This window comes from Phyllobates terribilis, unplaced genomic scaffold (genome assembly GCF_046119375.1).
Source record: "Phyllobates terribilis strain yellow unplaced genomic scaffold, ASM4611937v1 Scaffold_769__1_contigs__length_694716, whole genome shotgun sequence".
Taxonomy (NCBI): domain Eukaryota; kingdom Metazoa; phylum Chordata; class Amphibia; order Anura; family Dendrobatidae; genus Phyllobates; species Phyllobates terribilis.
In genome coordinates this window covers 96,453-110,056 of record NW_027363529.1, presented here as the reverse complement: position 1 = coordinate 110,056, position 13,604 = coordinate 96,453, and the positions used below count along the sequence as shown (strand labels likewise).

The 13,604-nt window shown below is 44.9% G+C and overlaps 11 non-coding genes across 11 annotated transcripts; all 11 read right to left on the bottom strand.

The window, feature by feature from the left end:
- Window positions 1-264: 264 nt before the first annotated feature.
- Window positions 265-455, bottom strand: LOC141239101 (U2 spliceosomal RNA). The gene has a single exon (XR_012304511.1). It is a non-coding gene; the product is annotated as a U2 spliceosomal RNA (small nuclear RNA).
- A 1,118-nt stretch (window positions 456-1,573) lies between these two features.
- LOC141239100 (U2 spliceosomal RNA) lies at window positions 1,574-1,764 on the bottom strand. The gene has a single exon (XR_012304510.1). It is a non-coding gene; the product is annotated as a U2 spliceosomal RNA (small nuclear RNA).
- A 1,115-nt stretch (window positions 1,765-2,879) lies between these two features.
- LOC141239099 (U2 spliceosomal RNA) lies at window positions 2,880-3,070 on the bottom strand. Its single transcript, XR_012304509.1, has one exon. It is a non-coding gene; the product is annotated as a U2 spliceosomal RNA (small nuclear RNA).
- Window positions 3,071-4,188: 1,118 nt separating this feature from the next.
- On the bottom strand, window positions 4,189-4,379 carry LOC141239098 (U2 spliceosomal RNA). Its single transcript, XR_012304508.1, has one exon. It is a non-coding gene; the product is annotated as a U2 spliceosomal RNA (small nuclear RNA).
- Window positions 4,380-5,497: 1,118 nt separating this feature from the next.
- LOC141239448 (U2 spliceosomal RNA) lies at window positions 5,498-5,688 on the bottom strand. Its single transcript, XR_012304846.1, has one exon. It is a non-coding gene; the product is annotated as a U2 spliceosomal RNA (small nuclear RNA).
- A 1,118-nt stretch (window positions 5,689-6,806) lies between these two features.
- Window positions 6,807-6,997, bottom strand: LOC141239097 (U2 spliceosomal RNA). Its single transcript, XR_012304507.1, has one exon. It is a non-coding gene; the product is annotated as a U2 spliceosomal RNA (small nuclear RNA).
- Window positions 6,998-8,112: 1,115 nt separating this feature from the next.
- Window positions 8,113-8,303, bottom strand: LOC141239096 (U2 spliceosomal RNA). Its single transcript, XR_012304506.1, has one exon. It is a non-coding gene; the product is annotated as a U2 spliceosomal RNA (small nuclear RNA).
- Window positions 8,304-9,421: 1,118 nt separating this feature from the next.
- On the bottom strand, window positions 9,422-9,612 carry LOC141239095 (U2 spliceosomal RNA). The gene has a single exon (XR_012304505.1). It is a non-coding gene; the product is annotated as a U2 spliceosomal RNA (small nuclear RNA).
- Window positions 9,613-10,730: 1,118 nt separating this feature from the next.
- On the bottom strand, window positions 10,731-10,921 carry LOC141239093 (U2 spliceosomal RNA). The gene has a single exon (XR_012304503.1). It is a non-coding gene; the product is annotated as a U2 spliceosomal RNA (small nuclear RNA).
- Window positions 10,922-12,039: 1,118 nt separating this feature from the next.
- On the bottom strand, window positions 12,040-12,230 carry LOC141239092 (U2 spliceosomal RNA). The gene has a single exon (XR_012304502.1). It is a non-coding gene; the product is annotated as a U2 spliceosomal RNA (small nuclear RNA).
- Window positions 12,231-13,351: 1,121 nt separating this feature from the next.
- On the bottom strand, window positions 13,352-13,542 carry LOC141239091 (U2 spliceosomal RNA). Its single transcript, XR_012304501.1, has one exon. It is a non-coding gene; the product is annotated as a U2 spliceosomal RNA (small nuclear RNA).
- Window positions 13,543-13,604: the final 62 nt, after the last annotated feature.

The window sequence follows — 13,604 nt, the reverse complement described above, 5'->3', positions numbered from 1 at the left end:
TAATATGTCTGTTTATCCAAAAGGAAGTAGAAAGGGAGAGCTAGAAAGATAGCATTGTATCACATTACATGGCAATGCAATGCACAGTTGCTGAAGTTGAACCAAAATGAGCTTGTAATCTGGCTTCTGCAACTTTGAACATGAAAAATCCAATGAGGAGAAGAAAAGCAGAGCCAAAGAGTCCATCCCAAAATCCGACAAACAAGCAAAATGAACAAAAAACATTGAATTCAATTCTTTCTGATTTTAGAAACTGCATTAAAGAAGGGGTGCACCGGTCCTGGAGATACTGCAATACCAGGTCAATGCGTGGAGTGGACAGAGCAAGCTCTTTTTCCATCTCCCTGTTCTAAAAATCCATTTAATATATGGTCCCCAGATAGGGGACGTATCAGATATTAAACTGATAAGAACAGATACTACACTTGATCTTAGCCAAAAGGCCGAGAAGCGATAACCAGAATTGGTTTCAAACTACGGAGCCACCTAAGGATCCTAAAAAGTCCATTTGTGGAGATGAGCTCCTGGACTCCCGTTAAGAAGACATGTTGTCAACCTCTAGATCCCTTACATGCCTGCACTTTTCGGCTTGCTGCTGCTGCAATCCACGCGTTTTAGATCTGCATAACTCCACCTCTTTAAACACAGCACCTTCACCCCCTGCTGTTCCCACCCGCCTCAACACCGTTGGAAGGGAGGAGAACCAATTAAGGCGGGGGGTGGGGTGGAACGAGCAGCTGTCTACCCTTAGCAGGAGGGCTCCTGATTACATACCTCTCCTGCTGCTGCTGCTGCTGCTGGCTGTCCAGCAGCAGACTGAAGGTGGCTGCTGCTGTGCACAGGTATATAAAGGCTCAGAGCCTATTATGACACGCGCAGCCAGCGTTCCATTGCCACATTCCATCTACTGCAGGCAGGATACCTGGCTGGCTGAATGTCGCTGAGAAGCTCACAGAGACCGCCATAAGCAACAGTTTAACAGAATGCCACAGACTAATCAACCAAACTTTTTGGGTTGGGTTCTCTTTTATAGTCTGCAGGCATTAAATGAAAGAAGTCAGTGTTCCAGCAGAAGGAGACAACGTTTCAGAAAAGGCATTGTAGCAAACCAAAAAAGAAATTTTAAGCGCAGCAGTGTAACCAGCGCACATACCTGTTAGCTCGGGTGAGTTTAAAAGGCTGCTGTTGATAACAAGGGCATTTGCTAAATAGATGGTGTGTGTGCAACAATATACTGAAAGGTCAATTATATTGTGCAGCTTATCTCACCACCTGTAGTTATTTAGGTGAAAGCTCCAAAATGCTTGCCTAATATGTCTGTTTATCCAAAAGGAAGTAGAAAGGGAGAGCTAGAAAGATAGCATTGCATCACATTACATGGCAATGCAATGCACAGTTGCTGAAGTTGAACCAAAATGAGCTTGTAATCTGGCTTCTGCAACTTTGAACATGAAAAATCCAATGAGGAGAAGAAAAGCAGAGCCAAAGAGTCCATCCCAAAATCCGACAAACAAGCAAAATGAACAAAAAACATTGAATTCAATTCTTTCTGATTTTAGAAACTGCATTAAAGAAGGGGTGCACCGGTCCTGGAGATACTGCAATACCAGGTCAATGCGTGGAGTGGACAGAGCAAGCTCTTTTTCCATCTCCCTGTTCTAAAAATCCATTTAATATATGGTCCCCAGATAGGGGACGTATCAGATATTAAACTGATAAGAACAGATACTACACTTGATCTTAGCCAAAAGGCCGAGAAGCGATAACCAGAATTGGTTTCAAACTACGGAGCCACCCAAGGATCCTAAAAAGTCCATTTGTGGAGATGAGCTCCTGGACTCCCGTTAAGAAGACATGTTGTCAACCTCTAGATCCCTTACATGCCTGCACTTTTCGGCTTGCTGCTGCTGCAATCCACGCGTTTTAGATCTGCATAACTCCACCTCTTTAAACACAGCACCTTCACCCCCTGCTGTTCCCACCCGCCTCAACACCGTTGGAAGGGAGGAGAACCAATTAAGGCGGGGGGTGGGGTGGAACGAGCAGCTGTCTACCCTTAGCAGGAGGGCTCCTGATTACATACCTCTCCTGCTGCTGCTGCTGCTGGCTGTCCAGCAGCAGACTGAAGGTGGCTGCTGCTGTGCACAGGTATATAAAGGCTCAGAGCCTATTATGACACGCGCAGCCAGCGTTCCATTGCCACATTCCATCTACTGCAGGCAGGATACCTGGCTGGCTGAATGTCGCTGAGAAGCTCACAGAGACCGCCATAAGCAACAGTTTAACAGAATGCCACAGACTAATCAACCAAACTTTTTGGGTTGGGTTCTCTTTTATAGTCTGCAGGCATTAAATGAAAGAAGTCAGTGTTCCAGCAGAAGGAGACAACGTTTCAGAAAAGGCATTGTAGCAAACCAAAAAAGAAATTTTAAGCGCAGCAGTGTAACCAGCGCACATACCTGTTAGCTCGGGTGAGTTTAAAAGGCTGCTGTTGATAACAAGGGCATTTGCTAAATAGATGGTGTGTGTGCAACAATATACTGAAAGGTCAATTATATTGTGCAGCTTATCTCACCACCTGTAGTTATTTAGGTGAAAGCTCCAAAATGCTTGCCTAATATGTCTGTTTATCCAAAAGGAAGTAGAAAGGGAGAGCTAGAAAGATAGCATTGCATCACATTACATGGCAATGCAATGCACAGTTGCTGAAGTTGAACCAAAATGAGCTTGTAATCTGGCTTCTGCAACTTTGAACATGAAAAATCCAATGAGGAGAAGAAAAGCAGAGCCAAAGAGTCCATCCCAAAATCCGACAAACAAGCAAAATGAACAAAAAACATTGAATTCAATTCTTTCTGATTTTAGAAACTGCATTAAAGAAGGGGTGCACCGGTCCTGGAGATACTGCAATACCAGGTCAATGCGTGGAGTGGACAGAGCAAGCTCTTTTTCCATCTCCCTGTTCTAAAAATCCATTTAATATATGGTCCCCAGATAGGGGACGTATCAGATATTAAACTGATAAGAACAGATACTACACTTGATCTTAGCCAAAAGGCCGAGAAGCGATAACCAGAATTGGTTTCAAACTACGGAGCCACCCAAGGATCCTAAAAAGTCCATTTGTGGAGATGAGCTCCTGGACTCCCGTTAAGAAGACATGTTGTCAACCTCTAGATCCCTTACATGCCTGCACTTTTCGGCTTGCTGCTGCTGCAATCCACGCGTTTTAGATCTGCATAACTCCACCTCTTTAAACACAGCACCTTCACCCCCTGCTGTTCCCACCCGCCTCAACACCGTTGGAAGGGAGGAGAACCAATTAAGGCGGGGGGTGGGGTGGAACGAGCAGCTGTCTACCCTTAGCAGGAGGGCTCCTGATTACATACCTCTCCTGCTGCTGCTGCTGCTGCTGGCTGTCCAGCAGCAGACTGAAGGTGGCTGCTGCTGTGCACAGGTATATAAAGGCTCAGAGCCTATTATGACACGCGCAGCCAGCGTTCCATTGCCACATTCCATCTACTGCAGGCAGGATACCTGGCTGGCTGAATGTCGCTGAGAAGCTCACAGAGACCGCCATAAGCAACAGTTTAACAGAATGCCACAGACTAATCAACCAAACTTTTTGGGTTGGGTTCTCTTTTATAGTCTGCAGGCATTAAATGAAAGAAGTCAGTGTTCCAGCAGAAGGAGACAACGTTTCAGAAAAGGCATTGTAGCAAACCAAAAAAGAAATTTTAAGCGCAGCAGTGTAACCAGCGCACATACCTGTTAGCTCGGGTGAGTTTAAAAGGCTGCTGTTGATAACAAGGGCATTTGCTAAATAGATGGTGTGTGTGCAACAATATACTGAAAGGTCAATTATATTGTGCAGCTTATCTCACCACCTGTAGTTATTTAGGTGAAAGCTCCAAAATGCTTGCCTAATATGTCTGTTTATCCAAAAGGAAGTAGAAAGGGAGAGCTAGAAAGATAGCATTGCATCACATTACATGGCAATGCAATGCACAGTTGCTGAAGTTGAACCAAAATGAGCTTGTAATCTGGCTTCTGCAACTTTGAACATGAAAAATCCAATGAGGAGAAGAAAAGCAGAGCCAAAGAGTCCATCCCAAAATCCGACAAACAAGCAAAATGAACAAAAAACATTGAATTCAATTCTTTCTGATTTTAGAAACTGCATTAAAGAAGGGGTGCACCGGTCCTGGAGATACTGCAATACCAGGTCAATGCGTGGAGTGGACAGAGCAAGCTCTTTTTCCATCTCCCTGTTCTAAAAATCCATTTAATATATGGTCCCCAGATAGGGGACGTATCAGATATTAAACTGATAAGAACAGATACTACACTTGATCTTAGCCAAAAGGCCGAGAAGCGATAACCAGAATTGGTTTCAAACTACGGAGCCACCTAAGGATCCTAAAAAGTCCATTTGTGGAGATGAGCTCCTGGACTCCCGTTAAGAAGACATGTTGTCAACCTCTAGATCCCTTACATGCCTGCACTTTTCGGCTTGCTGCTGCTGCAATCCACGCGTTTTAGATCTGCATAACTCCACCTCTTTAAACACAGCACCTTCACCCCCTGCTGTTCCCACCCGCCTCAACACCGTTGGAAGGGAGGAGAACCAATTAAGGCGGGGGGTGGGGTGGAACGAGCAGCTGTCTACCCTTAGCAGGAGGGCTCCTGATTACATACCTCTCCTGCTGCTGCTGCTGCTGCTGGCTGTCCAGCAGCAGACTGAAGGTGGCTGCTGCTGTGCACAGGTATATAAAGGCTCAGAGCCTATTATGACACGCGCAGCCAGCGTTCCATTGCCACATTCCATCTACTGCAGGCAGGATACCTGGCTGGCTGAATGTCGCTGAGAAGCTCACAGAGACCGCCATAAGCAACAGTTTAACAGAATGCCACAGACTAATCAACCAAACTTTTTGGGTTGGGTTCTCTTTTATAGTCTGCAGGCATTAAATGAAAGAAGTCAGTGTTCCAGCAGAAGGAGACAACGTTTCAGAAAAGGCATTGTAGCAAACCAAAAAAGAAATTTTAAGCGCAGCAGTGTAACCAGCGCACATACCTGTTAGCTCGGGTGAGTTTAAAAGGCTGCTGTTGATAACAAGGGCATTTGCTAAATAGATGGTGTGTGTGCAACAATATACTGAAAGGTCAATTATATTGTGCAGCTTATCTCACCACCTGTAGTTATTTAGGTGAAAGCTCCAAAATGCTTGCCTAATATGTCTGTTTATCCAAAAGGAAGTAGAAAGGGAGAGCTAGAAAGATAGCATTGCATCACATTACATGGCAATGCAATGCACAGTTGCTGAAGTTGAACCAAAATGAGCTTGTAATCTGGCTTCTGCAACTTTGAACATGAAAAATCCAATGAGGAGAAGAAAAGCAGAGCCAAAGAGTCCATCCCAAAATCCGACAAACAAGCAAAATGAACAAAAAACATTGAATTCAATTCTTTCTGATTTTAGAAACTGCATTAAAGAAGGGGTGCACCGGTCCTGGAGATACTGCAATACCAGGTCAATGCGTGGAGTGGACAGAGCAAGCTCTTTTTCCATCTCCCTGTTCTAAAAATCCATTTAATATATGGTCCCCAGATAGGGGACGTATCAGATATTAAACTGATAAGAACAGATTCTACACTTGATCTTAGCCAAAAGGCCGAGAAGCGATAACCAGAATTGGTTTCAAACTACGGAGCCACCCAAGGATCCTAAAAAGTCCATTTGTGGAGATGAGCTCCTGGACTCCCGTTAAGAAGACATGTTGTCAACCTCTAGATCCCTTACATGCCTGCACTTTTCGGCTTGCTGCTGCTGCAATCCACGCGTTTTAGATCTGCATAACTCCACCTCTTTAAACACAGCACCTTCACCCCCTGCTGTTCCCACCCGCCTCAACACCGTTGGAAGGGAGGAGAACCAATTAAGGCGGGGGGTGGGGTGGAACGAGCAGCTGTCTACCCTTAGCAGGAGGGCTCCTGATTACATACCTCTCCTGCTGCTGCTGCTGCTGCTGGCTGTCCAGCAGCAGACTGAAGGTGGCTGCTGCTGTGCACAGGTATATAAAGGCTCAGAGCCTATTATGACACGCGCAGCCAGCGTTCCATTGCCACATTCCATCTACTGCAGGCAGGATACCTGGCTGGCTGAATGTCGCTGAGAAGCTCACAGAGACCGCCATAAGCAACAGTTTAACAGAATGCCACAGACTAATCAACCAAACTTTTTGGGTTGGGTTCTCTTTTATAGTCTGCAGGCATTAAATGAAAGAAGTCAGTGTTCCAGCAGAAGGAGACAACGTTTCAGAAAAGGCATTGTAGCAAACCAAAAAAGAAATTTTAAGCGCAGCAGTGTAACCAGCGCACATACCTGTTAGCTCGGGTGAGTTTAAAAGGCTGCTGTTGATAACAAGGGCATTTGCTAAATAGATGGTGTGTGTGCAACAATATACTGAAAGGTCAATTATATTGTGCAGCTTATCTCACCACCTGTAGTTATTTAGGTGAAAGCTCCAAAATGCTTGCCTAATATGTCTGTTTATCCAAAAGGAAGTAGAAAGGGAGAGCTAGAAAGATAGCATTGCATCACATTACATGGCAATGCAATGCACAGTTGCTGAAGTTGAACCAAAATGAGCTTGTAATCTGGCTTCTGCAACTTTGAACATGAAAAATCCAATGAGGAGAAGAAAAGCAGAGCCAAAGAGTCCATCCCAAAATCCGACAAACAAGCAAAATGAACAAAAAACATTGAATTCAATTCTTTCTGATTTTAGAAACTGCATTAAAGAAGGGGTGCACCGGTCCTGGAGATACTGCAATACCAGGTCAATGCGTGGAGTGGACAGAGCAAGCTCTTTTTCCATCTCCCTGTTCTAAAAATCCATTTAATATATGGTCCCCAGATAGGGGACGTATCAGATATTAAACTGATAAGAACAGATACTACACTTGATCTTAGCCAAAAGGCCGAGAAGCGATAACCAGAATTGGTTTCAAACTACGGAGCCACCCAAGGATCCTAAAAAGTCCATTTGTGGAGATGAGCTCCTGGACTCCCGTTAAGAAGACATGTTGTCAACCTCTAGATCCCTTACATGCCTGCACTTTTCGGCTTGCTGCTGCTGCAATCCACGCGTTTTAGATCTGCATAACTCCACCTCTTTAAACACAGCACCTTCACCCCCTGCTGTTCCCACCCGCCTCAACACCGTTGGAAGGGAGGAGAACCAATTAAGGCGGGGGGTGGGGTGGAACGAGCAGCTGTCTACCCTTAGCAGGAGGGCTCCTGATTACATACCTCTCCTGCTGCTGCTGCTGCTGGCTGTCCAGCAGCAGACTGAAGGTGGCTGCTGCTGTGCACAGGTATATAAAGGCTCAGAGCCTATTATGACACGCGCAGCCAGCGTTCCATTGCCACATTCCATCTACTGCAGGCAGGATACCTGGCTGGCTGAATGTCGCTGAGAAGCTCACAGAGACCGCCATAAGCAACAGTTTAACAGAATGCCACAGACTAATCAACCAAACTTTTTGGGTTGGGTTCTCTTTTATAGTCTGCAGGCATTAAATGAAAGAAGTCAGTGTTCCAGCAGAAGGAGACAACGTTTCAGAAAAGGCATTGTAGCAAACCAAAAAAGAAATTTTAAGCGCAGCAGTGTAACCAGCGCACATACCTGTTAGCTCGGGTGAGTTTAAAAGGCTGCTGTTGATAACAAGGGCATTTGCTAAATAGATGGTGTGTGTGCAACAATATACTGAAAGGTCAATTATATTGTGCAGCTTATCTCACCACCTGTAGTTATTTAGGTGAAAGCTCCAAAATGCTTGCCTAATATGTCTGTTTATCCAAAAGGAAGTAGAAAGGGAGAGCTAGAAAGATAGCATTGCATCACATTACATGGCAATGCAATGCACAGTTGCTGAAGTTGAACCAAAATGAGCTTGTAATCTGGCTTCTGCAACTTTGAACATGAAAAATCCAATGAGGAGAAGAAAAGCAGAGCCAAAGAGTCCATCCCAAAATCCGACAAACAAGCAAAATGAACAAAAAACATTGAATTCAATTCTTTCTGATTTTAGAAACTGCATTAAAGAAGGGGTGCACCGGTCCTGGAGATACTGCAATACCAGGTCAATGCGTGGAGTGGACAGAGCAAGCTCTTTTTCCATCTCCCTGTTCTAAAAATCCATTTAATATATGGTCCCCAGATAGGGGACGTATCAGATATTAAACTGATAAGAACAGATACTACACTTGATCTTAGCCAAAAGGCCGAGAAGCGATAACCAGAATTGGTTTCAAACTACGGAGCCACCCAAGGATCCTAAAAAGTCCATTTGTGGAGATGAGCTCCTGGACTCCCGTTAAGAAGACATGTTGTCAACCTCTAGATCCCTTACATGCCTGCACTTTTCGGCTTGCTGCTGCTGCAATCCACGCGTTTTAGATCTGCATAACTCCACCTCTTTAAACACAGCACCTTCACCCCCTGCTGTTCCCACCCGCCTCAACACCGTTGGAAGGGAGGAGAACCAATTAAGGCGGGGGGTGGGGTGGAACGAGCAGCTGTCTACCCTTAGCAGGAGGGCTCCTGATTACATACCTCTCCTGCTGCTGCTGCTGCTGCTGGCTGTCCAGCAGCAGACTGAAGGTGGCTGCTGCTGTGCACAGGTATATAAAGGCTCAGAGCCTATTATGACACGCGCAGCCAGCGTTCCATTGCCACATTCCATCTACTGCAGGCAGGATACCTGGCTGGCTGAATGTCGCTGAGAAGCTCACAGAGACCGCCATAAGCAACAGTTTAACAGAATGCCACAGACTAATCAACCAAACTTTTTGGGTTGGGTTCTCTTTTATAGTCTGCAGGCATTAAATGAAAGAAGTCAGTGTTCCAGCAGAAGGAGACAACGTTTCAGAAAAGGCATTGTAGCAAACCAAAAAAGAAATTTTAAGCGCAGCAGTGTAACCAGCGCACATACCTGTTAGCTCGGGTGAGTTTAAAAGGCTGCTGTTGATAACAAGGGCATTTGCTAAATAGATGGTGTGTGTGCAACAATATACTGAAAGGTCAATTATATTGTGCAGCTTATCTCACCACCTGTAGTTATTTAGGTGAAAGCTCCAAAATGCTTGCCTAATATGTCTGTTTATCCAAAAGGAAGTAGAAAGGGAGAGCTAGAAAGATAGCATTGCATCACATTACATGGCAATGCAATGCACAGTTGCTGAAGTTGAACCAAAATGAGCTTGTAATCTGGCTTCTGCAACTTTGAACATGAAAAATCCAATGAGGAGAAGAAAAGCAGAGCCAAAGAGTCCATCCCAAAATCCGACAAACAAGCAAAATGAACAAAAAACATTGAATTCAATTCTTTCTGATTTTAGAAACTGCATTAAAGAAGGGGTGCACCGGTCCTGGAGATACTGCAATACCAGGTCAATGCGTGGAGTGGACAGAGCAAGCTCTTTTTCCATCTCCCTGTTCTAAAAATCCATTTAATATATGGTCCCCAGATAGGGGACGTATCAGATATTAAACTGATAAGAACAGATACTACACTTGATCTTAGCCAAAAGGCCGAGAAGCGATAACCAGAATTGGTTTCAAACTACGGAGCCACCCAAGGATCCTAAAAAGTCCATTTGTGGAGATGAGCTCCTGGACTCCCGTTAAGAAGACATGTTGTCAACCTCTAGATCCCTTACATGCCTGCACTTTTCGGCTTGCTGCTGCTGCAATCCACGCGTTTTAGATCTGCATAACTCCACCTCTTTAAACACAGCACCTTCACCCCCTGCTGTTCCCACCCGCCTCAACACCGTTGGAAGGGAGGAGAACCAATTAAGGCGGGGGGTGGGGTGGAACGAGCAGCTGTCTACCCTTAGCAGGAGGGCTCCTGATTACATACCTCTCCTGCTGCTGCTGCTGCTGCTGGCTGTCCAGCAGCAGACTGAAGGTGGCTGCTGCTGTGCACAGGTATATAAAGGCTCAGAGCCTATTATGACACGCGCAGCCAGCGTTCCATTGCCACATTCCATCTACTGCAGGCAGGATACCTGGCTGGCTGAATGTCGCTGAGAAGCTCACAGAGACCGCCATAAGCAACAGTTTAACAGAATGCCACAGACTAATCAACCAAACTTTTTGGGTTGGGTTCTCTTTTATAGTCTGCAGGCATTAAATGAAAGAAGTCAGTGTTCCAGCAGAAGGAGACAACGTTTCAGAAAAGGCATTGTAGCAAACCAAAAAAGAAATTTTAAGCGCAGCAGTGTAACCAGCGCACATACCTGTTAGCTCGGGTGAGTTTAAAAGGCTGCTGTTGATAACAAGGGCATTTGCTAAATAGATGGTGTGTGTGCAACAATATACTGAAAGGTCAATTATATTGTGCAGCTTATCTCACCACCTGTAGTTATTTAGGTGAAAGCTCCAAAATGCTTGCCTAATATGTCTGTTTATCCAAAAGGAAGTAGAAAGGGAGAGCTAGAAAGATAGCATTGCATCACATTACATGGCAATGCAATGCACAGTTGCTGAAGTTGAACCAAAATGAGCTTGTAATCTGGCTTCTGCAACTTTGAACATGAAAAATCCAATGAGGAGAAGAAAAGCAGAGCCAAAGAGTCCATCCCAAAATCCGACAAACAAGCAAAATGAACAAAAAACATTGAATTCAATTCTTTCTGATTTTAGAAACTGCATTAAAGAAGGGGTGCACCGGTCCTGGAGATACTGCAATACCAGGTCAATGCGTGGAGTGGACAGAGCAAGCTCTTTTTCCATCTCCCTGTTCTAAAAATCCATTTAATATATGGTCCCCAGATAGGGGACGTATCAGATATTAAACTGATAAGAACAGATACTACACTTGATCTTAGCCAAAAGGCCGAGAAGCGATAACCAGAATTGGTTTCAAACTACGGAGCCACCCAAGGATCCTAAAAAGTCCATTTGTGGAGATGAGCTCCTGGACTCCCGTTAAGAAGACATGTTGTCAACCTCTAGATCCCTTACATGCCTGCACTTTTCGGCTTGCTGCTGCTGCAATCCACGCATTTTAGATCTGCATAACTCCACCTCTTTAAACACAGCACCTTCACCCCCTGCTGTTCCCACCCGCCTCAACACCGTTGGAAGGGAGGAGAACCAATTAAGGCGGGGGGTGGGGTGGAACGAGCAGCTGTCTACCCTTAGCAGGAGGGCTCCTGATTACATACCTCTCCTGCTGCTGCTGCTGCTGCTGGCTGTCCAGCAGCAGACTGAAGGTGGCTGCTGCTGTGCACAGGTATATAAAGGCTCAGAGCCTATTATGACACGCGCAGCCAGCGTTCCATTGCCACATTCCATCTACTGCAGGCAGGATACCTGGCTGGCTGAATGTCGCTGAGAAGCTCACAGAGACCGCCATAAGCAACAGTTTAACAGAATGCCACAGACTAATCAACCAAACTTTTTGGGTTGGGTTCTCTTTTATAGTCTGCAGGCATTAAATGAAAGAAGTCAGTGTTCCAGCAGAAGGAGACAACGTTTCAGAAAAGGCATTGTAGCAAACCAAAAAAGAAATTTTAAGCGCAGCAGTGTAACCAGCGCACATACCTGTTAGCTCGGGTGAGTTTAAAAGGCTGCTGTTGATAACAAGGGCATTTGCTAAATAGATGGTGTGTGTGCAACAATATACTGAAAGGTCAATTATATTGTGCAGCTTATCTCACCACCTGTAGTTATTTAGGTGAAAGCTCCAAAATGCTTGCCTAATATGTCTGTTTATCCAAAAGGAAGTAGAAAGGGAGAGCTAGAAAGATAGCATTGCATCACATTACATGGCAATGCAATGCACAGTTGCTGAAGTTGAACCAAAATGAGCTTGTAATCTGGCTTCTGCAACTTTGAACATGAAAAATCCAATGAGGAGAAGAAAAGCAGAGCCAAAGAGTCCATCCCAAAATCCGACAAACAAGCAAAATGAACAAAAAACATTGAATTCAATTCTTTCTGATTTTAGAAACTGCATTAAAGAAGGGGTGCACCGGTCCTGGAGATACTGCAATACCAGGTCAATGCGTGGAGTGGACAGAGCAAGCTCTTTTTCCATCTCCCTGTTCTAAAAATCCATTTAATATATGGTCCCCAGATAGGGGACGTATCAGATATTAAACTGATAAGAACAGATACTACACTTGATCTTAGCCAAAAGGCCGAGAAGCGATAACCAGAATTGGTTTCAAACTACGGAGCCACCCAAGGATCCTAAAAAGTCCATTTGTGGAGATGAGCTCCTGGACTCCCGTTAAGAAGACATGTTGTCAACCTCTAGATCCCTTACATGCCTGCACTTTTCGGCTTGCTGCTGCTGCAATCCACGCGTTTTAGATCTGCATAACTCCACCTCTTTAAACACAGCACCTTCACCCCCTGCTGTTCCCACCCGCCTCAACACCGTTGGAAGGGAGGAGAACCAATTAAGGCGGGGGGTGGGGTGGAACGAGCAGCTGTCTACCCTTAGCAGGAGGGCTCCTGATTACATACCTCTCCTGCTGCTGCTGCTGCTGCTGCTGGCTGTCCAGCAGCAGACTGAAGGTGGCTGCTGCTGTGCACAGGTATATAAAGGCTCAGAGCCTATTATGACACGCGCAGCCAGCGTTCCATTGCCACATTCCATCTACTGCAGGCAGGATACCTGGCTGGCTGAATGTCGCTGAGAAGCTCACAGAGACCGCCATAAGCAACAGTTTAACAGAATGCCACAGACTAATCAACCAAACTTTTTGGGTTGGGTTCTCTTTTATAGTCTGCAGGCATTAAATGAAAGAAGTCAGTGTTCCAGCAGAAGGAGACAACGTTTCAGAAAAGGCATTGTAGCAAACCAAAAAAGAAATTTTAAGCGCAGCAGTGTAACCAGCGCACATACCTGTTAGCTCGGGTGAGTTTAAAAGGCTGCTGTTGATAACAAGGGCATTTGCTAAATAGATGGTGTGTGTGCAACAATATACTGAAAGGTCAATTATATTGTGCAGCTTATCTCACCACCTGTAGTTATTTAGGTGAAAGCTCCAAAATGCTTGCCTAATATGTCTGTTTATCCAAAAGGAAGTAGAAAGGGAGAGCTAGAAAGATAGCATTGCATCACATTACATGGCAATGCAATGCACAGTTGCTGAAGTTGAACCAAAATGAGCTTGTAATCTGGCTTCTGCAACTTTGAACATGAAAAATCCAATGAGGAGAAGAAAAGCAGAGCCAAAGAGTCCATCCCAAAATCCGACAAACAAGCAAAATGAACAAAAAACATTGAATTCAATTCTTTCTGATTTTAGAAACTGCATTAAAGAAGGGGTGCACCGGTCCTGGAGATACTGCAATACCAGGTCAATGCGTGGAGTGGACAGAGCAAGCTCTTTTTCCATCTCCCTGTTCTAAAAATCCATTTAATATATGGTCCCCAGATAGGGGACGTATCAGATATTAAACTGATAAGAACAGATACTACACTTGATCTTAGCCAAAAGGCCGAGAAGCGATAACCAGAATTGGTTTCAAACTACGGAGCCACCCAAGGATCCTAAAAAGTCCATTTGTGGAGA